The 27,895-nt window shown below is 36.5% G+C and overlaps 1 long non-coding RNA gene across 1 annotated transcript; it reads left to right on the top strand.

The window, feature by feature from the left end:
• Nucleotides 1-4,947: 4,947 nt before the first annotated feature.
• Nucleotides 4,948-18,982, top strand: LOC148779148 (uncharacterized). The gene is made up of 2 exons (XR_016047219.1): nucleotides 4,948-5,196; nucleotides 5,405-18,982. It is a non-coding gene; the product is annotated as an uncharacterized LOC148779148 (long non-coding RNA).
• Nucleotides 18,983-27,895: the final 8,913 nt, after the last annotated feature.

The following is a 27,895-nucleotide window of genomic DNA, read 5'->3' as shown; positions in this document are numbered from 1 at the left end:
CTCCAAATGCATGGGATAAAGAAGCTAAGCTACTCTACATTTTTTTTTGATGAGGCTCAAACCCCAAACACCTAAATGCATTACAATGAGATTAATTAATTAATTTATTTAGGTGACCACTAAGAAGGTAATCAATCGAAATTTTATGATATGATCATGCTAGATTGCTATTATGTTTTTTCTTGTAAGCCAGAGAAAGTGGCCACAACTTGGAACATCAACATGTATTCTTTCCATATGATTTAAGAGATAAATCATGCAGTTTTCCAACCATTTTTTTGGATATGGGAATTCAAAAACTCTCTCCCTCTCTCTTTGAGGAATCCCAAAGCTCATTGTCCAAAAGAATTTAAAAATGCTCTCTCTAATGCTTAGGCTTTGACAAGAATATCAACCCCAAAATCCTTTAATTTAGGCTAGAAATTTGAACATTGAATACCACAAATATCCGAAAAATGAGAATTAATGGTAGAGAATTTCAAAATAGAGAATGAATACATTAAGGACAAAGAATTACGTCTCAGTGAATCCAAATCATGGGTGAAAAGCTAACCTCTTCCCCCTCTTTACAATTAAAATTTCCTAAATAAACTAAATAGAACCAATAAAATCACTAAAACAATGTCATGGCTTGGATTGTTGAGAAAAATCTTCACCGACTTGACATTTTCTCTCATAATTCTTCAAATAATCTTCATGTTGATTCAAAACCTTGGTTATCCCGAACATCAATCATTAAAGTTTAAGAATCCTGGCTTGAAGGGATATCAATGAAGAACATCAATCTCAACCTAACTTTAGGTTCTTCTCTGAATACATAGGCCATCACAGGAGAGGGTTTTCATCATAATGGACTTAGTAAAAAATAAAAACAAGAGGGTTGCTGGGAAATAGATCCGTGTGTTTTGTCTACAGGAAAGGGTTTTCACTTTACAGGATTGCTCTTTGATTCCATCCCTCTTCTCCCCGTGGAGAACGATGTCAAAGCAAGGTCATGCCAATCTGCCTGCCTGCCCCGAAGAGAGAGAGAAATTAAGGTATCTTAAAATTTTAGAGAGAGAAATTATTTTTAAGGGAAGACGCTACAAAACACGTAATAGTTCATCTATACCTCGTCACCGTCTAAAGTTCATTATATGGTCATAATTATGGTAGTATTTAAATTTTTATAATTTTTATACTAATTAGATTTATCTAAAATTTGGTACGTATATACATATGACCAAGTTATATCAAAATAAAATATTAAAAAAATAATAATCATAAAATAAAATGATGAAATTACTCCTAATAAGGGTATTTTACATAATTTTTACTATTCAAATTATTTGTTTTATATTTTATTCACGTGCATGTCAATAAGGCGCACACACCTACAAAATTTTAAATAATTATGATTTGTAAAAACAATATTAAAATTCAAACACTATCAGACATATGTGACTATGTGATAAACTTTGGACAGTGATAAAACCGTAGATGAGGTACTGTAGAACTTTACCTATAGGCACTTTGTAGTGTTTTCCATTTCTAATTTTAGATTATCGGAAATTTTTAAAGAAAGAAATTAACTAGAAATTTTTTTTTAAAAAAACTATTTTAAAATTTAAGTTTTAGAGAGAGAAAATGTCTTATAATTTTAGAGAGAGAAATTATATAAATTTTTGAGATAGACATATCTAAAAAAGTCTTAGCCAGAGAAAATATCTCAAAAATTTTAGAAAGAGAAACTATCTCAAATTTTAAGTTTTAGAGAGAGAAAGTATTTGGAAATATTTAGAGAGATAAACTATCTCAAATTTTAGGTTATATAAGAGAAAATACTTGAAAATTCTTAGTGAGAGAAACTATCTTAAATTTTAAGTTTTATAGAGTGAAAATACTTAAAATTTTTATAGAGAAACTATCTCAAAATTTTTAAAGAGAGAAAATATTTCAAAATTTAAGGTTTAGAGAGAGAAAATTCTTAAAATTTTAGCGATTAGTACTTAAACAGTTTTAGAGAGAAAACCTATCTCATAATTTTTTAAAGAGAAACTATTTTAAGTTTTAAGTTTAAGAGAGAGAAAATACTTGAAAACTTTTCTAGAGAGAAACTCTCTCAAAATTTTTAGAGAGAGAAACTATCTCAAATTCAAAGTTTTAGTGAGATAAACTATTACAAAATGTTTAGAGAGATAAACTATCTCAAATTTTAAGTTTTATAAAGATAAAGTACCTAAAAATTATATAGAGAGAAACTACCTTAAATTTTAAGTTTTATAATGGGAAAGTACTTGAAAATTTTGAGAGATAGAAACTAACTTAAAATTTTAAGAGAGACAAGCTATCTCAAATTCTAAATCTTAGAGAGAGAAATTATCTCAAATTTTAAGTTTCAAAGAGTGAAAATACCTAAAAATAAATTTATGAGAGAAACTATCTCAAAATTTTTAAAAAGAGAAACTATTTCAATTTTTAAGTTTCAGAACGAGAAACAATCTCAAAATTTTGAAAGAGAGAAACTATTTATCTCAAAATTTTTAAAGAGATAAACTATCTCCAATTTTAAGTTTTAGTGAGAGAAAGGACCATAAAAGTTTTAGAGAGAAACTGTCTCTAATTTTTAGAGAGAAAAACTATATCAAAATTTAACTTTTGTAGAGAGAGAGTATCTTAAAATTTTAGAGGGAGGGAGAAACAATATCTAATTTTAGAGAGAGTAACTGCTTAAAATTTTTTAGAGAGAAACTCCTTCACAATTTTTAGAGAGAGATATTATCTCAAATTTTAAGCTTTAGGGAGATAAAATATCATAAAATTTTAGATAGAGAAACTATATCACATTATAGTGAGAGAAACTATTCAAAAAATTTTAGAGAGAAAATATCTCAAATATTTAGAGAGAGACTTATCTCAAATTTAATGAAAAAAATGACATTATAATGAATAATATAATAAAAAATATTAAACAAAAAAAGTTTAAAAAAAACCATTAAAAATGTTGTGTTCATGTACTATCCAAAGAACAAAAATCTATTTTATAGGAAATACTTTTCTTGAAATGTATTTCTAAGGAAATAGGTTTTTTCATGTAATTATTTTCCATGGATCCCAACGGCCCCTAATTATTCAAATAGGTTCTTGAATTTCAGAAACTAACCATACCAATTTTACCAATGTTTCCAAAATCTCAAGATGAGTGATTGCAAAAGTGTAAATGAGACCGACGCGACATTCTAGTTATTTCACCTGCATAATGTATGTTCCCTCAGAGCAAATGGCATATTCACTCCTTTGAGTGAAACCCCTTTAAAGAATATTTTTCAATGGAAAAATTCATTGAAAGGAACGTATACCCTTTTCAATAATGGTAATTTCAAATAAACCCTTTTAAATAATGATAATCTCTAATAAATCCTCGGGACTGTAGTAAGCTTATCAACCTTTTTAAATCAAAAGAAAATTTTATTTAAGGCATTGGCTAAATTTTAATATTTATCCTTTTTCTTTTTTCTAATTGCTTACTTCCTTATCCAAATAGAATTTGGGATGCCATGTTTAAACTATTTGTGAGGTAAGAGAGAGAGAGAGTTCCACAGGTTATGAATAGAGGTAGATTTTATAGGGTTTGGATGATTAAAAAAAAATAAAAAAATAAATATTATATTTGAACAATGAAGAAGGTAAGGTGATTAAATGTATTTTTCATTACTTTCAAGATACTAAATAGTTTCTGTTATTATTGGAATATCTTTTTTTCACTTCATAAATGGAAATTTTAAAAAAGGATTTTTTTAACCTTTTTTTTATTTTTGAACAACCAAAATGATTGGATTTCTGTTCTTGAACAACCGAAAGCTTTCGCAGATAGGACATTTTTGGTTGTTCAAAAATATAATATTTTCGGATGTTGAACAACCGAAAATAGGACTGCGTATTCTAGAAGCTTGTTGGAATATACAATCCTTTTTTTGGTCGTTGAACACTGGAAAATAGAACATATTCGGATGTTGAACAACTAAAAAGTTTCTATTTTGGTTGTTCAACAATTGAAAATAAAATTGCGTATTCCAGCAAGCTTCCATAATACACAGTCATATTTTCGGTTATTGAATAACAAAAAAAAGACATTTGTGGATGTTGAACAACCGAAAATATTACTGCATATTCCAACAAGCTTTTGGAATACGCAGTCCTATTTTTGGTTGTTCAACAACTGAAAACAAGACATATTTTGTTATTCAAAAACTGAAAATATAAATATAAATACATATTTTGTTGTTCAAAAACTGAAAAAGGGTAAAAAATCTTTTTTTTTTTTTTTAATTTTTAGTAATGAAGTGAAAAAACGGAAATTCCAGTAATAACGAAAACTATTTGATATTTTAGTAATAATGGAAACTATAACATCTATATACGTAATTTTCTTTTTTTTTTATCTAAATATTTACCAGAGGTAATAAATTTTTTAAAAAAGATATCCAGGTGAAATAGAAAGGAAAACGTATGACACCAAATATTAGTACAAATAATTTGCGAGGATGAACACTTTCACATCATGAAGAAATTCCCTCCGACCTCGGCCATTGTCCTTCAGTGTAAGTGTACAATCTAGTCCAGCGATAGTTCCCGTTAGACGCGCTCATAGTTTCCAGTTTCCAAGGAGTACCCCTCTCTTTGATTTTGTGGTCTCGGAGCTTCTCGTATTCTTTGCCTACCTATATATACCCCGTGCACCTTGTCCCGTCAAGGTCTTTGTAGAGAGCTGGGGCGACTTGGGATTTGAAGCTTCTCTTCATTGCCCGCCTCATCAACCCCGATATCTCTGCACATCATGTCTTCTAAGCAAGGTGAGTCCTTCTTGTCTTTAGCCTTCTCTGAATCTACTTCTATTTTCTATGAAATTTTCCTCATCTAGGGCTTTTGATTATGTTTGGGTTTTTGTGGATTTGCAGGTGGAAAGGCCAAGCCATTGAAGCAACCAAAGGCTGAAAAGAAAGACTATGATGAGGTGCTCTCTATCTCTCTCTAGTTTGATATTGTTTTCTTTACTCGTCTTGGGAAAGTTGCTGGATTGTGATTTAAAAGCATGGATCTATTAATTTTGTTTTCGTGATGGCCTGATCTCCTTATGCTTTGGAGTTGAGGAACTGAAAAAGCACAAAGGCAGTACGATGACGTGCTTGGAATGGGATCAGATGCTCTTTTGCTGCAGTTTGCTTCTCTTTTCAGTTTAACTTTCAATTGGTTGCATAGAGTTGTTCTTTCTAATAGAAACTATTTCTTGAATTTGATTTGCGAGTTTGTATGATGGTTTGGAAAATTTTATTTTCTATTGTTTGGTTTACAAAATTGGTTCTTGAAGTAGGGTTCTGTGTTTTGGATTATTTTCATAATTTTCTTTCTTTGTTTCCTTATGTAGGTGAGGTTGATTTCTTGTGTGGGGGAAAATTGTGGAGACATCTTTTAGCGTGTCTGTCTTGTTTTTGTGTTTGTATATCATTTCCTCAAATATGTCCTACATTGGGATCGGCTGTATGAATCTTGGTCCACCATTTTGCTCTATTAAAGACCCCTCTTAGTGAAGCCATAAGTCCCTATAATTTTTTTCACTATATCCAATCATGTTCTATTGGGCTTACCCTTTGTTTTTTTGAGTTTTCCACTTGAACTAACTCGTACGTGAGTTTTCCACTTGAACTAATATGTACGTCCTTGCGGGTGCTGTAATGGGTTTGTGCCATACATGGCCAGTCCACCTAAGTTTGCTTTCTCTCATTTTATCGCTTATTGGTGCTTTACCTAAATTCTCCTGAATGTATTCATTTCAAATTCTATCCCTTCTTGTCTTGTTTCTCATCGATTTCAACATCCTCATTTTAGCTACACTAATTCTATAACTATGTTGTTTTTTTGACCGTCTAACATTCCGCCCTATAAAATAAAGTTGGTATGATAGTTGTTGTATAGAACTTGCGCTTCAGCACGACGATCACATAAAAATCCGGTTGCACATCTCCACTTTGGCCACCTAGCTTTAATTCTATATGCAACATCTTCCTCAATCTCTCAATTTTCCTAGATTATCGACCCAAGATATCGTAAGTGCGCTCTTTGACAGTTTTACATGATGAATTTAAATATTAATTAAGAAAACAATGGAAAGGATAAAGTTGAAGAGACGATCTAGATTTGACCTTTCTAGGAACAAGGTGTTGTGGCGACTGTTCCCTTAGCCAGTGTTTGGTTACAAGTCTTTCAATCTAACTCATTAAATCTCTTTTTAGTTATTTGTCCTTTATAGGTATATTCAGCTCCTTTATAGGGCCATCGTCCTCTTCTTGGTCCATTAATTCCTTTTAAACCAGATCCCACTTCCATTCACTTGTTAGCTGTAGTTTACTTCATTGTTTCGTCCTCTTTCTAGGAGACATGCCCTAGATATGGTTAGATTTTAAATGCAAAAGGTACCCATTTCATGTATTTGTTGAAGTTGGTTATGGCCTTGTGATTTTTCTAAGGGTCCTTAAGCTGAAGTTCTAAATAATCTTATTTGAAATGAAGAGTTCTTTCCTAGAAGCCCAACATAGTGTAGGTTAACTTAAGTTGAAGTTCAACTCAACTAGCATGTTCTTGCGTATGAGGAGATTAATTGGAGAAGGCACTGAACACACTTAATTGAAGCATCTAGGATTTAGATGTTTAATTTAGATGGATATATAGATAGAAAGAGATTTCTATAGAAAATTGGCTGTATAAATTGTCATGAAATTTTTTAAAAGATGCTCTTTTCTAGTCTTGTTTTTAAGATTTGGAGTTAATGTAGTTAAGTGGACTGCCGGTGCGATACTGTGATGTCCAAACTTTAAATATGTGGACTTCCTATTTTATACCTCTTTCAAATAGGGTGATTTACCTCGGGCTAAGTCTGTAACTGATCAGGTGTTCACCATCTGGAATTTGGATGAAGGTGATTTGATTTATTTCTTATTATATGTGAAGACTCATGATGCGAGTCCTGATGCTTTGGAAACCAATCAAATAGACAACCAAAAAGTAGTTACAAATGTTCATTGGCAGATTGTCTTTTTAAAAATCTTGGGGAGGGAACATTTGTGCTATTTTGATTTGCTTCAATAACAAGAGTTGAGAAACAACACGTTCACATTTCACAAATCCTTGAGCTATGAAGGAAAAGGTTCGAGTGACATATTACTCACTGAGTGGGGAGGAGAGAGAGAGAGAGAGAGAGAGAGAGAGAGAGAGAGAGAGAGAGAAGAGACTTCAGAGGAAGTGGAAGAGAGGGCTTCACGTGGGGCTATGGCTGAGGCATGCCTTTCTTTGGTCTTGTAGGTGGAGTGTCTTGCTCTGTCCTAAGGGCCGTAACTTGGTGTTGGTCCCGCGTAAGTAGGGTCTTGGGAGGGGTGGGCTGGAAACGATCTTAACCTTTGGCTTGTTCACAATGTGGCCGCTCTCAAAACTCGAACCTGCGCTATTGCAGTGGCTACCTGAGCCTTTTACCGTCACACCAAGTGACGGCCCTTTGTCTTGCCGTCTAACCTCTTATTTATCAGTGGAATTATCGTATATCGTTCCCTCCCCTAAAAATCAGTATTTTACATAAAACGTCAATTTTTTTCTTTTCTCATTTCAGGCAGCATCAAATTTCCCTAAAAGCTTAATGTACTCCCTTCAAAACAATCCACCCCTTTCCCATCTTTTTCTCAAAACAATGCCGTTGTGGCAATGTTAAGTTAGCGGTCCTAAGGCCTAACCTTTTATTCCTCTTCTCCTATATTTTCTCTATGCTTTTTCTATCACTTTCCTTGCTCTAACACCCCCCCTCTCTCTCTCTCTCTCTCTCTCTCTCCCCCCCCCTTCTCTCCACGGTCCCTGGAATGTCTTACGATGGACTTTTCTCTTCTTGCTCTTTCATCCCATTGTAGCTAATCTTCCCCATCCTCTCTACCTTTAGAGAGATCCCAACATTTTTTTTTATTTTTTTTAAAAGGTCACAGAGAAATCACTCAATTTTGCGTCCACTAAATAATTTTCAGGCTGCCAAATAATGAATTTCAGGTCACTATAAGATGCCTTAGCTTTTCTAAACCCCAACTCGCTAACTTTTTCATTAATCAATCTTTGAAGTTCTCAAATTTCCCTGTGAATCAAGACCCACAATATGAAATGATTTTCTCGATAATTCTCGAGGATAAATGCGATGCAATTGAGTATTGATTGCCACTACTGCAAGCATTTGCGAATGCTGCAAAAATTATGGAATTTTTGCTATATGCTTCCACAAATTTGAGGTGAAGAAGGCAAGAGATCTGTGTTATAGCTATATAATAGCGTAAATTGAGAATATATGGAGGAGATTGAGATTTTTGCAGCTATGCTTTTGGGTTTCTTTTAGCTTCTGTATTTGTATTGAGAAGCACCACTTGGAAATGCAAAGCGAGTTTTCTCGCTGTTTTCTCTCTTTTCCTTGCCTCTGAATTCTTTTTTCAGATGCAGATTAGAACCATTTGAAACAAGAGGGGAAATGACTTTCTCTTTAAGCAAACCCTTTCTTATTGAGTTCCCATTGACCATAAGGGTAGAAAGATGAAAAACCTTGTTCAGTTATTTTCTGATCTAGATTTCATTGGAGATATCAGAATTAGAGCATTTTGACAGGTTTCTTGTTGAAAAATTTGGAGGTTTGAAGTTGGTGAAATGCTATTTACAGTTTTATTTATTTGAAATGTCAGAAATCTTGGTCATCAGACTGTTTTAATTTGGATTTTGTGGATGTTGGTAGGATAGTCCGTCCCATGTGGTTGGACCTCCCTGTCCTTTTGCCCATTGTTGAGGGAGTAATATTGGAAGTTAAATCGACAAGTCACTGAAGGTTTGTAAATAGGAAGCCTCATGTGAAGCTAAAAATTTGTTCAGATTCCTCTTCTCTTTTAGAGCGAGAGAGAGGAAGTGACTTTCTAGGAAAGTCATCCAAAACCTCATGTGAGAGGTTGCGTGGTTGTTAAAAAACAAAAATCCTCATTGAAGTCATATAAATGGGTCCACATATGGGCTAAGATTTTGATGAGAAGAAAAAAAGAAGAAGAAACGGAGTGGTGTGTTCTTCTTCTTTGGAGAAAAGGAAGAGAGACTGAGATTCCAAAGAGAAAAATCCTCAAGAAAGAAAATAAGCCTTTTAAAGAGAGAATAACCTAAGAGAGAAAGAAAGCCATTGAAAGAGATGAGAACTTCAATGAAAGAAAATCTAGAGAGAAAATCCTCTAGAAGAAGTTAGAGAGCCCAAGAGAGCTTGCCTCTTGGAAGATAATGCACACCATTATTTTAATAGTGGATTATTGATCTCTTTCTCCTGTAGATGTAGCTTGAAAAGGTAAACAACGTAAATCTTGGTCTCAATTGTTTTTCACTCATACACGCACAAATATGATGTATTTTGTCCCATAAATCTAGGCTCCACTGTGCACATTCACAATTTTGCAAGAGGGCTCGAATGGGTGGGCCTAATATTAAAGCAGATTAGTGCGTGTGTATGAGTGGGAAAAATAACATGTAACAAGAAAATAAACAATTGAGACCAAGATTTACGTGGTATACCTTTTCAGGCTACATCCATTAGAGAATGTTGGGTGGTCAAGAAATAATATACCCATAGGATGAGTGTAGCAGAGATGAGGATGTTGAGATGGATGAGTGCCAAGACAAGAAGGATAGAATTTGAAATGAACACATTCGTGAGAACTTTAGGTGTAGTTCCAATAGGAGATAAAATGAGAGAAAGTAGACAGAGCGCCATTTGCAGCTCAAACCCAGTACAACACTTGTTAGGTGTTGCGAGTTGGTTCAAGTGGAAGGCTAAAAGGGGGCAAAAGGTATGACCAATAGTACATGGTTGGAAGTAGTGAGAAAAGATATGGGGACTTATAGCCTCACTGAGGGTATGACCCTTGATATAGCAGAATGGCAGACCAAGACTCGTGTAGCCGATCTCAAATAGTTGGGAAATGACTTGCCTAGCTGGTCATTCTCTCTCTCTCTCTCTCTCTCTAAATATATTACCTATTTAAAAATAATATATTTATTGTATTGGTACATAAAAGTGTTGTTATGTGGTGTTTGTTTGGATACATTGTTTTATCTTTTCTCTCTTGTGAATATAGCAAACAATGGAAACAGCCTTTTTTCTGTGGCAAGAGCCATTTTTTCTCTCATTTTGCTCCAAAATTAGTCACAATTTAGGGGGTTGTATTTATGTCCAAAATGCCATAAAATTTGGGGCCTTGATTCTTTTAGAAAGAAATAGAGAGAAACAACTGAGGTATGGGCCAGAAGGTTGAATGTTATGGCGGTTGGTAGCAAAATCCTTGCCTAAATGCATTAAATTTGGCGATTTGATGTGTGTGCGCGCGCACGCGTGCGCGTGCGTACGTGGGTGTGATGGTGGTTGGTAGCAAAATTGTCTCTTTAATGCATTAAATTTGGGGATTTAAATACGTGTGTGTGTATGAGTGATGGTAGCAAAATCCTCTCCTAAATGCATTAAATTAGGGGATTTGATGTGTGTGTGTCTCTCGTAAATGCATTGAATTTGGGGATTTGATGTGTGTGTGTGTGTGTGGGTGGGCATGTGCGCAAGGGAGGGAGGAAGAATGAAACCAAAGCATTAATCAGATCTATGGATAGTAATATCTATATAGTGGCAATGGTGGTTGAAGTCTTACTGGAATTAATGAAGAGAGAAACTATGGAGTTGGTTGGCATTAATCAGATCTATGGATATTAATGCCTAGTTAGTGGCAAATAGTGGCTGGGGTCTTGCCGGAATTAATGAAGAGAGAAATTGTGGAGTTGGTTATGAGGGTGAAAGAGCAGGTAACTAGTAACTGGATAAGGGAACATAGGTCTAGGTTTTAATGGGGCCAGTATAGTTGCTGGTGATGTGATACTAGATACATTTACAGGTGGAAAGGAGCTGAGAGGATATGGCAAAAAATAGTTCACAGAAGGAAGAGTTATTGAACTATAAATTGGGATATTTAGAAGTGGAATACTTGTTCATCGGGGACATGGCCCAAGAGAGGGGAGTGGGGAGAGAGGAATGTTGAGAGAGTGGGGTGTTAGTGGTGATATGCAAGGCTGGAGTAGTGAAGAGATTGGAGTTGTAGAGAGGAAACTCAGACCTCAACAGCTCTCTCTCTCTCTCGCTCTCCCCCCCTCCCCCTAATTGTTGTCTCTCTGGTTGTGAGAGAATTAGGGGTAGCGAAGTTGCACAATATCCTCTGTAGATCCAAATAATTATCTCTGTGGTTGCGAGATAAATTACATCCATATAGTAACCATTTGAGGCAGAGTGCATATTTGGTTTAGAGATGGAGAGCGGCTCGAATCCTTTATAGAGAAAAGATCTATTTTTGAAACTTCTATTTAGAGAGAAATACATGGCTCTGGTATTCGGGAAGCACCATCCTAGGGTTTAGAGAGAGAAATGTGAGGTTTTGGTTTGCATTTGGAAAGCTCCTTGGTCACTGTCGAAACAAAAGGGCCAACAAAAATCGTAAAGATTACACATGATAATAAAGTAAAAGTAGGTTTTCTAGTGAGCTAGAAAACCAATGATAGGTTTGTCTCAACTAATTTTATAAGGGACATTACCAAACAACATATAATACATTATTAAGATTATTTTTATCAAAATAGTGAATTATCAGTGATAACAAGTATATCCAAATAGGCACTAAGATTTAAAACTTGTGTTTGGGGTGTTTTGATGCAAAATTAAATTGTTGTGGTTGTGGAGCACAATACTGGACTACGGTCCGGAGGAAGTGAAACCCCAAAGTTCCACCTTTTGAAGGGTCTTTTTTCGGCCTTCAATAAAAGAAATGAAGAAATAAGTCGAAACATTGGCCCATCAATTGCAATCCACTAGATTGTTTAGCCGACCTTCTTACCACCTGTTTTATATGATACCTGGGGATTGGCACCCACTTTGTATTGGTCGACTGGCAGATCCGATTGAAGGATTGAATATCGTTTCTCTCAGAGAATTTAGCCTCGCCTTGTTTGCTATAAGCTAGAAGGAACGGGTGTCATGATGTAGGACCGCAGATGATCCGAGTAGAATAGGGCGATCTAATCTGAGATGACTACTGAGGTTTCAATCCTTTTTACTGCTTTATTCTCCCTTCTTGGTGTTTGGGGTTTTCGGGGTTTCCTAGGGGTAGTCTAGTTAATTCTGGTGTCTCAGGGTTTTAGGGGTTTTTTAGATATTTTCTACTTCTTAGGGGTATTTTGGAAATTTTTTTTTTTTGGGGGGGGGGGGGGGGGGGGGTGTGATTAGTCATTTGGGTATCGGTGAAGTTCTCTTACTCTAGGCTAAAGTGTTCTAAGGAGGATAACTAATTCAATTTTCTAAACCTATGGGGGTTAGAGGGATTTTATAAAACTCAAGTAAAACAAGGGTGGAATTTTTTTTTTTTTTTTTTTTGGGGAAATACAATGGTGGAAAATTAAAGTTAGGCCCTGTAGGTGGGTGGAAAAAACGAAAGTGAACATGGTCAAATTTTGGTCAAACCTTCTCAAAATTGTAATCCAACCATCTGATCTTTAATCAATGTTACCTTGAGGCTACTCCCAAACAATTAGGCTGATCCGATGATGGATGGGCAAGATCCGGCTCAATGAAGTTCAAAGTACGGAGTTGGTGCCCAAATTGGCCTTCGATTTACAAAAAGAATCCTAAATGGTCTGAAGCCTCTTTGATGGAAAAGCACAGTAACAAAAGGCCTAAATCCCAAATTTCAGCTCTATCGAACATCGTATGACTCGAATATGGCATTTTGGACCTCTTACTCAGGGGTACGGAGTGGGTTTCACCTCCAAATGACCGCCAAAATTTACAAAGGAGCTCCATGAAATCCGTTGCCAAATGTGTCAGAACTCTCATAGAAGAAGGCACAATGCGCAGAGAGGCCTAGAGGGGTCGATCCGATGTCGGAAGTACCATTTCTGACGCAACAATCGATAAAGAACCAATCATCTGATTCCTACGAGTACACAGTGCGGGTGTGGTCTAGCAATGGAGGGCAAATTTCTTGCAACCACCAAGTGTTTTTCATCCCAAAGAAAAGGCCATAATTTATGATTCCAATGGCCAAATGACTTCAAATTGGACATGTTGCTTCCTTCTCTACTAGTTTTCCGTTCATATACTTATTGATGGGGTCCCCAGCATAGATCATGGTCGAATCAAAGGAAAAGGTAGATGATCAAGACTGTAACTAGGTGTAGCAGTACCCATCACCTCGATCCACTTTTCGAATCTACATAATCTGTAGGGAGTTTCGAGCTCAAAATTTGTAGGGACATTTCATTCGATCCCCTCTGCATCAATATAAAATGGCAGAGGTTTTCAAGCCAATTCGAGGGTCTGATCATGCTTGAAAACCAATGGCAGATGAAAATTGAAAAAGGGTCCAATGAATTGATCATAACTTCATCAATTTTGTTAGCTTTTGATTCAAATCACTCCACAAATGTGCCAAAGATGATTCTGTACAAAATTTTGGCGGTTGATCATTGAACAACAGTCAATAACGGACAAATTTACGAGAATTCAAGATAAGAATGAGTGCTCTTTGAAAACTTGTTGCCAAATCCATAAAATGATTATTGCTCCAATTCTTGGAGTTTTTGATCTAAATTTGTTACAAAATGATCATGGCAACATTCTCCACAAAATTCAAGAGAAAATTCTAGCGGGAATGGTCCCAAAATGCACCAAATTGGTATAGAATGGATGGTGGCATGGGAGTGGCTCCTTTCAACAGTAGATTGGTGAAAATTTTCAAGTTTTGACCCTCCAAATGGTTGATTTCCCCTCTAGCCTGAGTCAACTTTCATTTTTTCACCGACCTGCAAGACCCAACTTTAATTTTCCACCCTTGTTTCATGGAAGTTCTGTAAAAGCCCTCTAACCCCATTTGTTAAGGGTTAGGAAATTGAATTAAATCAACTATTCCACTTTAGAAAGAGAAACACCCTACCCTCAAGCCTAGAGTGAGAGAACTCCACCAATACCCAAATTTCCCCTCCCAAAAATTCAAAATCCCCAAAATACCCCTAGGAAGTAGAAAATGCAAAAATTCAAAAAAAAAACCTCTAAAAATCTAGTACAATAGAATTACCTAAACATCCATAGGAAACCCCCAACTCCAAGAAGGGAGGATTGAAGAAGTTAAAAGCGTTGAATCCTTAAAAGTCAACTCAGATTGGATTGCCTTGGTCTACTCGGATCATCTAAGGTCTTGTGCACGCTTTCCTTCTTGCTTAATGCGAGCAAGGCGGGGCTAAATTCCCTGCGACAAATCATGTTGAATCCTCTAATTGGATCTACCCAGCCAATCGATCTAGTGGGTGCGCATCCCCCATATTCATATAGAATGGGCGATCTAAGAGGATCGTTTAAATCGTTTGAAGGAATTCATGAACCCTTATTGTAAGTGCGCATTGCACATTTCATTATCGAAAAAGTTGGTCCCTTACTTTTGCTTCCCTGTGGTTCTTCGCCTTTTTATGTGGTTTGCAGTTGATATGCACAAAGAACACAATAACGCACGAGAGCCGAGTGAACAATATGATGTACATATGCTTGTATGCTCAATGTGCCTGTGTTGTAGTTTATCGACTCTGATACTGATATTGGACACTGTTACAAAAATATAATTTGCATAAATTATAATGTTATGCACTATGATATATACATATGTAGCATTGTATCTCTATGTTATACAATATGTAATCTATACCTATATATGTGTCATGTGGGATACTTGTATCAGTATCCATATCCTGTGTTTTGAGAAATACCAAGTCGTGTCCTCATTTGTCTTATTCTTGTTTGTATCTTGACCTGTATCTGGAAGTCGTAGATTTTAAATTAAAATTCATCATGATGGGTGGGAAAGAATCCAGTCAATACATGATATTACTGGACTTATGGAATTATAGGATATGACTGAAAGATCGGGCGGATTTCATTGAAACATTCTTTGAATAGGTTCATCTTCCTTATTCTACTAGACATGCCAATAGTGCATCGGGATTTTTTCCCTCTTTTATGATGTATTCTGCCAGTGGCATTCTAACTGTTATCCATCTAATGCGACTTCAACACAATGTTTTATTTCGTTTTATATTTATTTATTTATATTTGTTTTCCCAACATTCATATCGACAAGGGCGTATTCAACCAATATAATTTGTTCTAGATAAATAGATCTATTTCCTCCAGTCCGTATGTATGCTGATTGAAGTAAGTTACCACGTTCCAGTTCTTTACTTGTTCACTTCTGTTACATCAAGACATGCCTTGTGTATAAGAGAAAATTTTGGGTCTGCCTTATGTCTAAAGAATAGGTCGAAACAGTTATAAAAGATGGAAACCATGCTTTCTGTTGGCTCTTATATTAGTGAAGATTTATAACATTTTAACAGTTGTGACCTAGCAGGGAAAGTGCACCTTTGAATTTTCAGGCTGATTGATCCCCACTAGACATGTTAGGAGACGCTAAATGATCAGCGGTTTCTGGCAGCTATTCAGTAGGTCTTCAATACACTGTGCCTCAAAATCCAGCAAATTGGAGGAGATACTTTAGAGATAGGCACATCTTTTATCATTCTTTGTTCTCCAATTGATTAATCTATAGGCTCAGGCTTATTTGTGAATTTTCAGATGTGCAGAAACAGTCATGTGACCTGCATGTTTCATTTTTTTTTTTGTGTTTTTTCAGTAGTTAATAAAATCCTGGACACCTTAGGCGACTAGCCTATTCCAAAAGCCCATATGAGCCAAGTCCTTGTAGCTACCTCATCAATTGTAGTTTTCTTAGCCAACAAATATTGAAATCCCAGTTTGCAGGAATCTCCTAGTGGGTTGGGTAGTATTCCCTCCCCCAAAGCAATACTTTGCTGAAGATTGGTGGGAAAACCTGAGATGTTCATCTCTCTCCCAGTCCTGTTTGCACATATGATGAGTGATGCACATTCCAATAAGGATTCATATCCATAACAGGATCCATGGGCTCACTGAGAGTCACCCTTTGAGCACCTCCAGTTGTTTGATTTCTTTTGCTTTACGAAATTGAAAGGTAAATTGCGGCACATTGGAGTTGGCCATCATATTTTGGTATAAAGTTTGTATTATAAAGCGTGCCTAATTTCCTACACCCACCTCTTGATCGTGTCTCCTCCAATATTACCATAATTCAGTATATCCAATAATAGTACAAAAACTGGTCCTTCTGTTCCACAATGGTTTCGACTTGCTTTGCATATTGGAAAGAAAACTTTCTCTACCTTTTGCAAGATTAGGACAATGCTTATTGATGTCTATGCTTGATAATATGATACGTCTGCCCTGTTTTATTGGGTCAAAAGGAAGAAGTTTACCTCTCGATGAATCTATTTACTTCGTTGTGTTCCACTTGCACACTTGCATTTATTTAGATTCCATACTTGAGCATTTCTTTTGATGCTTCCATGGTGATTTGGTATGGATATGTTTAGGTCTTCAAATTTGTGCTCTAATGGAGTGCTCATTGGCTTCTCTGCTTGTGCTGTTTTTTGCTGTCACTCGGCTATTGTGCCTATATATTGATTCATTGACTGAAAGAGTGTTTCTTTTTAGCTAGTGTTTCAACCTTCGATGCCAAAAATAGTGATCCCTAAATGAACACATATGGGATAATCCTGATCATCATCATCATCCAAGCCTTACCCCAATGATTTGGGGTCTTCAGGATAATCCTGATCAATGGAGTGTGAATCCAAAATAATTAGACTTGGGATTACAAGTATGAAAATTGATCTAGATGTAATGTGCTAAATATTGGTTCTTGTTTGTTACAACTATCCGGCAGTTGGTAAGCAGGAGTGGGAATTGATGACTAGATAGTGAGAAGTATTTAAGGAGAAAGGGAGGTTGACAATGCCATCTGAAGTGTTGAGCACTACATATGTTAGAATTGTCTTGTTTTGATGACAATAAGTCACGGAGTAATCATAGATTCTGAATGGGTGCTAATTTGTGACTCTTTTAAAATCTCTAGCATCTTCCGTCTCCTAAATATGTTCTTATTCATTTCTAGAGTGCGAAGGGTTCAATAAAAGCTGGTCAATTGTATCAACGAGATCACACGAGAAAAACATGGACATAAAGCAATTTTATTTTTCATATATGATTTCTTTGGAATTGACGCCTCATTTTCATATTGTAATATCCTGTGCATGCTAGAAGTCTTTCCTGCTTTCATGGAAATGGAAATGGAAATGCCTTCCTGTTTATGAGTCCAGTTCTGTTCCCTTTTCATCCAAGAAATTACATGGTTCTTTGTCCATTCGTAGTCGGCATGTTTGCTGGCATGTTTGCTGAATGTTAATAGGGAAAATTGAAAAACTGTGACAAGTTTGCCCTGGGCTAAACACATTTTAGAAACTCGTGCATCCTGCTTCAACTTTTAAGGGAAGGGATTCAAACTAGGGTGTGGTTTGTATGGGGTTGAGGCCCTAAACAATCAAAAGTAAGGCGTTCCTTTAGATGGTGTCGAAAGATGATTTTTCAGTAGCAAAACTCTTTGTTATAGCCTGAAAATTTATTTATAAAATTTAGAGGTTAAAAAATAGTATAAATTGAGCAAATCTATAAACACTTGAAAATATTGAAAATTGATGACGCAGATAATGCATTACAATATGCGCTATTTCCTAGACTTGAAATCGCACGACTATACATCTCGAGGTCGAGATGATTGATTTGAGAGTTTTTTGACATCGAAACAACCTCTTCTAGTGAATTTTTGAGGTGCACCTTAATTTCAGTGTTTAGGGCCTCAACCTTATATGAACTTTTTCCGTCAAACTATTGCACATTTTTTATGTTTATTTTCGCTTTGTTTCCTCTAGTTTTCATGCATTTTTTTGCCTAGTTTTCATGCATTTTTTTCCTCAAGTTTTCATGCATTTTTTTCTGCCTCCTTTGATTTTATCAGCATTTTAAGGTCTATATATTAAGCAAATCAATAAGGAAAAAAAAGAAGAAAGCATTGTAAGCCTAGCCGGGATGGGACGGAAAGGCTTTTTGACCTGCCATGTCGAAAGTGCATATTGGCTCGGACGGTTGTTTTTGTTGCCTAGCTTGGAGAGGGAATCAGATCTCGCATCTAAAGCAGCACACGGCGCGTTTCTTAGCCCCTTGCCCTGCCCTGACCATACCTTTCCTAACCTTTCATTAAATATTGTGTTTCCTTTGTTTTTTACAGTATGCATCGCAAATTTCCATTGGCTTTCTATATGTTTCCAGCTTACCAAATCATGCTCTATTACTATAACTCCATTCTCACCTTATTTGGATGCATGCTCCTCCTTATTATCATTCTCACATTACTCTATGTGTAACCTGAGAGGCATCCAAAAAATAAAAAATAGAAGAAAAGAAAAGAAGGAAAAAAAAAGAAAAGAAAAGAGACTGATGTAAATCCTGTCATTGAACTGAAATGTAATTAAATTGTTTTGCGTATTCTTTTTTTTTGGATAAATGTTGACTTTTTGTTTTGCATATTCCTTACTGAACTCCAAGGGGTGAGGCTAAGATTTGGCACTGGAAAGATGATGTTAATATTTAATAGAGCAACAAAAATGATTATTGAATGCACTTCTTTCATCGCACCTTTATTTTCTTCAACTTCTTTTTTTGGCATTTATCAACATTGTGGTTTTGCCTAAACATTTTTGGTGTTGAGTTGTTAACTGGATGTAGTAGCAATATAGAGGACACTAAGTTGTGGTCTTTATCTTGATGACAATGTATTGTAACTGTTTATGATTGAGATTGATTTTTGCTAACAAAACCTCTATTTTGGGATGTCTACTGGACCGTATACTTATCTCTTTTATTTTTTTCGTTATTGCAGGATGATCTAGCAAATATTCAGAAGAAAAAAGAGGAGGAAAAGGTAATTGTCCATGGACTTGCAGATTCATTTTGTTGGAATTTTGGGAGAGAGAGTGATTTTACTTTTGTGTGGCAGGCACTCAAAGAGTTGAGGGCCAAGGCATCGCAGAAGGGAGCCTTTGGAGGTGCGGGGCTCAAGAAAAGCGGGAAGAAATGAGTATGGAGCGCGCTTGTGCCCAGCCGAAGCAATGAGTATCTTGTAATTCTGTCATGGAAGTGCTTTCCTTCCATGTTCAGAGTAAATTCAATGCTAAACACTACCACATTTGCATATATAGCTTTGGTTTGGTCGGGATGGTTAGGCCTGCTTTTAAAGACATGGTCTGATGTGTGATAGGGATGGTTAGGCCCGCTTTTAAAGACATGGTCTGATTTGTGATAGGTATCTATCTACACATTTGGATGATAATTTTATTGTGGTTGCTAAGGTTCGCCCTTTTTCGTTTTTCTTTTTATGGTTTAAACGCTGGAAGTGTATCTCAGTGCTTGTTCGTCTTCTATTGATTTTGAGTTTCATAATAAATCGGATGGGACTATTTTAGCCCTTTAAGTCTCCAAATGGGTGACAGTTATGTAAATTAAAAAAAAGAAAGATGACCAAATAGCCTTTCAAAGACGTGAGATGGGATCCACTAGCTTAAAAAGAGGTGGTAGAAGTGCTGATCAAGGCGATAAAGACATTCAAATGACAATTAAAGGGGATATTTGGAAAATAAATTCTACCTTTAAGGATGGTGCAGAGATCACCTTTGGGGACATAGTTGTCCCTATTAATTAAGTATCATGTGGGGTTAACATTTATCAATTGCTTGAGTTGGGGGTTTGGTTAGCATTGGTGGTTTAATTTTTAATATAAGGGAGGTCTTTCGGTGTATTAAAGGACATGAACGTGCTGTTGGAAAATATGCTTTGGGAGGTAGGAAGAGAGATATGACCTTCTCTCTAGAAGAAATAGTGGTTGTTTTGTTCTTTCTACTCAAACTTTATAAGATTATTGTTACAGTGCTTGCGGCTACTTGGTGGAAGAGCATGGAAATGTTTTTGCCTTTTAGAAGGGCTGCTCGAAGGAGGCTGATACGGGGTCCTTGGGTCATCGAAGAAGGGGTGGGGGATGACATTGTACCAATCCAAATGCTTTCGGCGGCTGATCTTTTGCTTTCTCTTCAAGGGTCGAGGATAGTAACTCAGAAGATGAAGTTAAGCTTCTGTCGCCTGCAATGCCTTTGGGGTTGGGCAATTGTAAGCTTTTGCTTCCATTGCTTGGGGGTTTCGGGGGGGGGGGGGGGGGGGGGGAGATCAAGAAGATAAAGGTATGCTTTATATTGTGGATGGCGATGGGGCAGGTGGTGAAGCTGTTGATGAGGGAGCTGTTGGTGATGGTTTGGCAGAGGTGCAACCACGGTTAATTGACGGGGTAGATGAAGATAGGGAAGAGGGGGAGATCGTAGCGGGTGGAAACTTAGAGGGTGTTATTGATGTTGAAGTAGATGTTAATTGAAAGGGTGTTCCAATTGGGGTACTTGATGATAATTTGGAAGAAATCTTTGTAATGTGGGATGATATTGGATTGGGGTCCAATGTTCCCATTGCTCAGGTTTTAGAAGTGATTAAAGAGAGGATTAAGAAGGCTAAAGAGAGTTGTAAACAGAAAGCTGAGATGGGTGTGGGCAAGGAAGTTAATGATGTGGGGGAAGTCTCATCTGGTGGTGGACGGATTGTTACAACTTTGATTAGATTCTTGCTTCGGTTGGTGGCCAGGTATGAGCCTCAACCAAAGAAGCTTGTTATTGCTAATAATGAGAGGCAAAGATGCAATCGAGGTGACTGAGTCCAGCTCTTCCTCCGCTAGCTTTGATGGTGGTTTTGGTCCCGTCAGGATATGTTCCTCATCACATTTTAATGAAGATATGTAGTTCGAATGTTAGAGGTCTTGGTAGTGGATGGGTTTGTCTGGATGTGCTGCAATGTCTATGGACCAAATGCGAATGAATTAAAAGAAGATTTTTTATATATTTTATCCAATTTGATTGCTGATGTGGATATGCTGTTTTGTATTGGTGGTGATTTTAGCATGATTAGATGGCTAGCTGAAATTTCATCTTCTACTTCTCTTAATTTATCTATGAGGTTATTTAATCAATTCATTTTTCAGCATCAGTTTATTGACTTACCTGTTAGTGGGGCATATTATACTTGGTTGAATAATAGCATCGACAATCTGATTCAAAGTAAGATTGATCGCTTTCTGATCTCTAATGAATGAGGAGCAACATTTTATGTTGGCTCATGTTGTGGCTTTTACTAAGCTCTCTTCAGATCAAATCCCATTATGTTGACATACTGAGAACTGTCATTTTGGTCCTAAACCATTTCAGTTAGACTTGGTTTGGTTAGATGCAAAGGAGGTTGTTGAAATTATTAAGCACACATGGTAAAATTCTATTATTTTGGAGTGCTATGGCTTTCACGTGCATAAAAATTTGATTAGTATCAAGCATAAGTTCCTTCAATGAAAAGAAGAGACGAAGTTCCAAATTTAAAAAGGATTCAGAAGATCATGTTAGATTTGGAGTAGAAGTTCAGATTCAAAATGAGTGTAATTTTACAACTGGTCTTAGAGAGGAGGTGGGCTTGCTAAGTTCTCTTCATGAGACGCTGAGATCAAAAGGAATATATTGGCGGAAAAGATCTACAGTGAAATATTTAAGACAAAGTGATTTGAACACAAAATATTTTCATGCAAATGTCAATTCTAGGAGAGGACAAAATGATATTTCAGGAGTTCGATTTGAATGGGTGGTTGATGGTGATAAAGACACATGAGAGATGAAATTTGTCAGCCATTTTCAGAATTTATTTACCAAGGATATGGCTTTGCTCCTACATTGCATGGGTTGAATTTTCAAAGGTTGTCGTTGGAGGAGGCTAGATTGTTGGAAGGATGGGTATCTGAGGAGGAGGTGAAGCGAGTTGTTTTGCTTTGCCGGGATATAAGGCTCCAGGACCTGATGGATTTCCTCTTAGGTTTTTTTCAAATATTCTGGGATGTTATGAAAATGGACTTGATGATGATGGTAAATGAGGTTTTAGAAATGAGTGTTGTCAATAAAGCAATAAATTCAACATATATAGCGTTCATTCCGAAAAGTGGCTCTATCTCAAGGATATCGGATATTCGCCCTATTAGCTTGTTAACAAGCATGTATAAAATTTTTGCTAAGACACTGGCTGAAAGATTGAAGAATGTGTTGAATAGAGTTGTGGTGCGTCCACAATCATCGTTTATTCAAGGGAGAGATATTATTGATGGGGTTCTCATTGCTCATGAATGTATTTATTCAATCAATTTATTGGGGGAACCTGGTGTTTTGTTAAAGTTGGATTTGGAGAAGGCATATGATGGGGTGAACTGGGATGTGCTTTTAGAAGTAATGAGATGCATAGGTTTTGGGGAAAAGTGGTGCGGATGGATAACGTGTTGTTTAGTGAGTACCTATTTTTTTATTCTGGTGGAAAGAAGCCCAAAAGGCTTTTTTAAAGCCTTGAGGGGGTTGAGACAAGGTGATCCCTTGTCCCATTTTCTTTTTACTATAATGGGAGAGGCTTTTAGCCGTAGCATTGGAAATGTGGTAAACAAGGGCCGGTTTAAGGGGTTTAAGGTCTCAGCTAAATAATCAACAGATTCTTACCTTCAGTATGCTGATGATTTGCTTCTCTTTTATTATGTATCTGTAGAACAGATTATGAATATTGGAAGAATGCTTTTGTGCTGTGAAGTGGGATTAGGTCTCAAGGTGAATTTTGAGAAGACTTCTATTATTGGTGTGACATGTGAGAATGAGATCGTGAACCAATTATTTAATGTTTTGGGGTGTAAAGTGGAAGCATTTCCCATTAGGTAATGGCTTGCCAATCTCAGACTGTCGGTTTGGGATCCTGTGATTGAAAGCATGCATGCCAAATTAGATTTTTGGAAGTAAAAAATCTATCTCTTGGTAGCAAGACGGTCCTTATTAAGGCTCCACTCTCTAATTTACCTGTGTTTCAAATGTCTCTGCGGTCTCAAAGGTTATTGAAAGACTGATGAGAAACTTCCTTTGGGGATCAGATGAGGGAAGAAGTACCACTTGGTGAGTTGGGACAGAGTGTGTACACCGGTCCCTGAAGGAGGCCTTGGAGTTAGGAGAGTAAAATATGCTAATTATGCTTGGAGATCTATGGATGGTGAGGAGGCTCTATGGAAAGTGGTTATTAAGGATAAATATGGAAAGAATAGAGATAGCTTGTGGTTGGAGAATAATAAGAGTTCGATGTTGCAGTCAAGGGTTTGGAAAGATGTTATGTAGAATAGAGTTCATGTTGAGTTGTTCAAGATGGGCAGTGGGGGATGGTCTTAGGACTCCATTCTGGCACGGGAAATGGATTGGGGAGACTCCGTTAAGGTATTCTTTTCCTTTGATCTACAATGCATCATCTAACCCTAGGGCTAAAGTAGGTGAGGTATAGTGCAGAAAGAGGGGAATTTGGGATATAAAGTGTGCGTATAATAGGGTTAATGATGAATTTATCTTGCAGATGGAAGAGTTACTTAGACTGCTGAAAAATGTGAAGTTACATCAAGACTTTTTTGATGACTTGGTGTGGGAGGTTGAAAGTGATGGGGTCTTTTATGTGAAATCAGCATATAATCTTCCATTCTATGATAGGATAAGGTGGAATAAGGACTCGTTGCGCAAAATATGGTATTGGAGGATTCTACAAAAAGTGAACGTGTTTCTTTGGGTGTTATTTCAAAGGAAGTACCTGACAGTTGATAAGCTTATGAAGTGAGGGAGTATAATGACAAATATTTGTATGTTATGCAAGGAGTGTGATGAAAGTGGTGACAACTTATTCTTATAGTGCCCGTTTACTTATGATATATGGAGCTAATTTCTTCAAATTATTGGAATTGAAGAACCATTGCCCCAAAGCTGCATCAATATTATTGAATATATGTTTTTTGATGGACTGCCAAAGGTTGGAAAATTGATCTTCATGATTGGAAGGGCAACAGTCCTTTGGGAGATCTGGTTGAAAGGAATAGAGGGGTGTTTGCGAGGTTGGTAATGGAAAGGGATTTGTTGAAGAAGAGAATTCAGCATACAATTTGGAGTTAGTTCTTTATTAAGAAGGAACGTTTTGGGGTTTCGAAGGTTGACATGGAAGTGAACGTGAGGAATTTAATGATGCAAAACGTGATGAAGGTGAGACACATGGGAAGATAGATTGCTCCTGGATTAGGAAGTATAAAACTAAATTGTGATGGGAGCTCCTTAGGGAATCCGGGGATAACAGGCTTTGGAGGTGTGGTAAGGAATCACCTTGGACAATGTATTTTCTACATTGCAGATCCGTGTGGTATAAAAACAACCAATGAAGCGGAACTGATTGCGCTGCTAACGAGGCTCAAAACTTTAAATGATAGAGGCTTCCACGAAGGACGTGTGATAGAATGTGATTTCCTAAATGTTGTTAATTGGTGTAATTGTGTCTTTAGACCTCATTGGAAGTAGGTAGGAATGGATGGAAGTAATGGAGTTGAACCGGGATATGACTGTGACCTTTCACCATATTTATAAAGATGGAAATGAAATCGCGGTTGCTTTAGCCAAGAGAGGAGGTGTGATGCAAGATTTGGTTGTTTTGGATGTTTAGATTACTTGATTGTATCTTTTGATTAATAAGATGATGGAATATTGTCAAAAAAACAAAAAATCGTCTTTTACTCCTCTAAAACCTTTTGCCACCAATCTTGCCCTATATATTTCAAGGTTGTCATCAAGCCCCTTCTTTATCTTGAACACCCATTTAAAACCAATGGTCCTTCTACCTTTTAGTAGTTCTACCAAACCTAAGTTTTGTTTATTTGAAGGGCTAATATCTCATCTTCCATAGCTCTTTTCCAATGCTTTGTACCATTGCTATCAATGGCTTCACAAAATGATGTCGGCTCTTCATTTTCAGCTATCAAAGCATGCAAAGTATTTGGATCTACATAATCTTTGTGCCACTCGGGTGCATGAGTTTCTCTAGTAGAACGCCAATGTGCCAAATGCACAACCTCATCATAATGGCCATGTGGTTCTTTATCTTGACTTCCTAATTCTTCATGCTCTTCACTATGATCAATGGGTATGTTCTCATAAGGCATAGTTGTACTTGGTGGAAGTGTTTCCGGGTTGCCTTGAAATTCTTGGCTCTCTTGTTGCACTTCTTGACCATTGTCATTTATCATCATCCCCTTTGTCAAACCTTGGATTCATCAAAATACACATCACGGCTAGTAATTATTTTTTGGATACTTGGATCCCATAACCAGTACCCCTTCACACCCTTGCTATAACCCACAAAGATGCACTTCTTTGACCTTGGATCAAATTTTTTCCTTTGATAACTTGAAATAAGTGCATATGTACCACAACCAAAAAAATTTAAATCGGAATAGTCACTTGGAGTTCCATATCATACCTCATTAGGAGTTTTGCTTCCTAATGCTACCGAAGGTGATTGGTTGATAGGATAACAAGTCATTGATACGGCTTCTGCTCATCGTTCTTGTTCTAGGCTGGCATTGCTTAACATGCACCTCACACGCTCCATCAAAGTGTGATTCAAGCTCCCATCGATACCATTTTGTTGAGGATTGTAGGCATTTGTGTAATGCCCTATTAATTCCCTCGGCCTTGCAAAATTTTCGAACTCCTTTGATACAAACTCTCCACCATTATCGGTCAGAAGAAATGTGATGTAATGCCCCATAAATTTTTCAACTTTAGTTTTAAAATTCTTGAATGCACAAAACACATCACTTTTAGACTTGAGCGTTTTGATCCATACCTTTCTTGAGAAGTCATCAACAAATGAAACAAAATCTAATGCACCGCCATAAGATGTAGTTGGTGAAAGCCCCTATACATCCGAGTGAATATAATCAAGTTTGTACTTGCTTGTATGATTCCCAGCCTTGAAAGGTTATCCATGTTGTTTCCCATATACACAATGCTTACAAAATTCAAATCTATCAATTTTAAGTGTAGTAATAAAATTCATCTTGATTAAAACCTCCATACCCTTATCACTCTTATGCCCCAATCTTCTATGTCATAGGCAAAATGGAACTTCCTCAACTTCGACCACAGAATTCACTTCATCATTTATTATCATGCTTCTCAATAACTTGTATAAGCTCCCAACCAGGCTTTCTTTCATCACAATTAGAGCCCCTTTTGATACTTTGATTACTCCACCTTGACCGATGAACTTATAACCTTTCGAATCTAGAGAAGAGAGGAAAATCAAGCTCTTTTGTAGTTCCAACACATGCCCAATATCTTTAATTGCTCGAATAGTCCTATCAAACATCCCTAAGCGAACTGAACCCATTCCAACCACCTTGCTAGTGGAATTATTTTACATGGATACCGATCCTCCTTCACATGACTCATATGTGTCAAACCATGATCGATGTGGGCACATGTGATGGGTGACTCCACTATCAAGTATCTAATTTTGATAGAATATTGAAATATATGTCACCATCAATACTTCATCTTCATTGAACCCGGATGTAGCCTCTTCGACTTGATTTGCTTAATTTTTTTATCCACTTGGCTTTTCACCTCTCGCATTAGGAGCTTTGAAAGAATTCACTCCATTTCTTTTGAAACAATTTTTCCTTATATGACCGGGCTTCCCACAATACCAACACACATACTTGTTATTAGGCCCTCTAGATTTTGATCTAAATATTGAATGACTTCTTGAATGATTCATCGATGAATCACCTCGTTCATTTGATCGACCTCTTACCACAAGAGCTTCCGTCTTCGATTCTACCAAACTTCCCAAATATGCTTTCTTTTGAAGTTCATCGACAAGTAAGGCACTACACGCCGAGCCCAAATCAAGAGAATCATCTTTACTGCAACTCAATGTAGGAACAAAGTTATCATAGGATTTTGGCAATGAACAAAGCAAGGTGACCACTTTATCTTCATCATCCATTCTCACACCAATACTCTCAAGTTGACAAATGAGGTTATTAAACTTATTCAAGTGTTGCGACACATTTACACCTTCTTTCATTCTCAAGGAATACAATTTTCATTTTAAAAAAGTTCAGTTTGTGAGAGATTTTGTTTGATAAAAATTTTTCAATTTTTCTTACAAATCTTTTGTCGTATTTTCGCCAACAATATTAAACAAAACTTCATTCGCTAAACACAAGCGAATAGTAGCATGTGCCTTCAAATAGAGTTCGTCCCAATCATCATCGGGCATATTGATCGATTTTTTATATTTTCCAAGTAATGCCTAGTGTTGCCTTTGATGTACCAATATATCTTGCATTTTTAATTTTCAAAATTCAAAATTATCTTTCCCATCACTTCTCTACCTCAAACTTGTGAGATGCTATTTTTCCAAAAATTACTACACTAATTCCTTGAGTTCTGATACCACTTGTTGTGAAATCGGGATAACCCAATCACCCCTTTTGAGCAAATCGGGATATCTCAAATCCCATTAGAAGTGGTGAGCACTCCACCACAATGATTTCAACACTCAAATAACATGCGCAATATGCAATAACAAGTGCAATATAATTGGAAAAAAATATAAAAACAATAAAACAAACAATATGGAAAATATTCAAAAAACAACACAAATGAAAGTAGAGAATGACATGCACATATACGTGGTTCGCTCAAGATGGGCTACGTCCACGGGCAAGACGACAAAGATGTATTCGTTATCAAGAGGAAAACTTACAAGATTGGGGTTATGTAGAGTTACAAGAAAAAGTTCAAACAAAAGAACTTCCTACCACAAAACCACCTACAAACA

The sequence above is a fragment of the Amborella trichopoda genome, chromosome 13 (genome assembly GCF_054954075.1).
Source record: "Amborella trichopoda isolate Santa Cruz 75 chromosome 13, AtrichopodaSantaCruz75HAP2 v2.0, whole genome shotgun sequence".
Classification (NCBI taxonomy): Eukaryota; Viridiplantae; Streptophyta; class Magnoliopsida; order Amborellales; family Amborellaceae; genus Amborella; species Amborella trichopoda.
Note: the sequence above shows the minus strand (reverse complement) of the source record. Positions and strands in the feature narration are given on the sequence as shown.